This window comes from Dioscorea cayenensis, chromosome 17 (genome assembly GCF_009730915.1).
Source record: "Dioscorea cayenensis subsp. rotundata cultivar TDr96_F1 chromosome 17, TDr96_F1_v2_PseudoChromosome.rev07_lg8_w22 25.fasta, whole genome shotgun sequence".
Classification (NCBI taxonomy): domain Eukaryota; kingdom Viridiplantae; phylum Streptophyta; class Magnoliopsida; order Dioscoreales; family Dioscoreaceae; genus Dioscorea; species Dioscorea cayenensis.
Window position 1 is genome coordinate 15,943,992 of NC_052487.1, and position 731 is coordinate 15,944,722.

The window sequence follows — 731 nt, forward strand, 5'->3', positions numbered from 1 at the left end:
GAGAGCGGTAGATGGATTATAGTCATCAAGCATGTTATTGTTTTTGTCTTCAGAAAATTGACGGTTTTTACCTACATGCGGTGCGTTGGTTATAAGCCTTCGGTCAGTACCATCAGTGCGTTGGATTTGTTGGTGATAGGGTTGTGGCCCTGACTACTTACTTGTATGGCTGGCCCACAAATCACTTGTAGAGGGCCATGGCAAACCGTACCCAACTGTTTCAGCCATACGGGAGACGCGTGGAGGTCCTTGTCTTGGCAGTGTTTGACTAAGACCTCGGGATCACCACCCAAGGTATTAATGCCCAAGAAGGGACTTAGCTGCGACCACGGCGAAGGGTTTTTACTTGTTCTCAGTTTTACTCAATTATTTGCTAAACTAATGTGTTACAAGAACAAGGTTGCAGATTGATACATGTTTTTCATATTCGGTTGGAATCTTATTATCATATTGTATTTTGAATACAGATGTTTACTTATGGGATGTTATAAATCCCATATTTCATATTTTGTATAAACTATGCGATAATGATTATATGTTGTGATATGTGTTTCATATTATTTGGATATGTTAAGATCACAGGAATTGGGATATTATAAATGCTATATTTCATATTCTATATTTCATATTTTGTATAAAATCTGTGATTACAATTATATGTTTTGATATGTGTTTAGTACTATTTGGATATGTTACATTATTCGATAAATTGATATGACTCTAGTACGAAC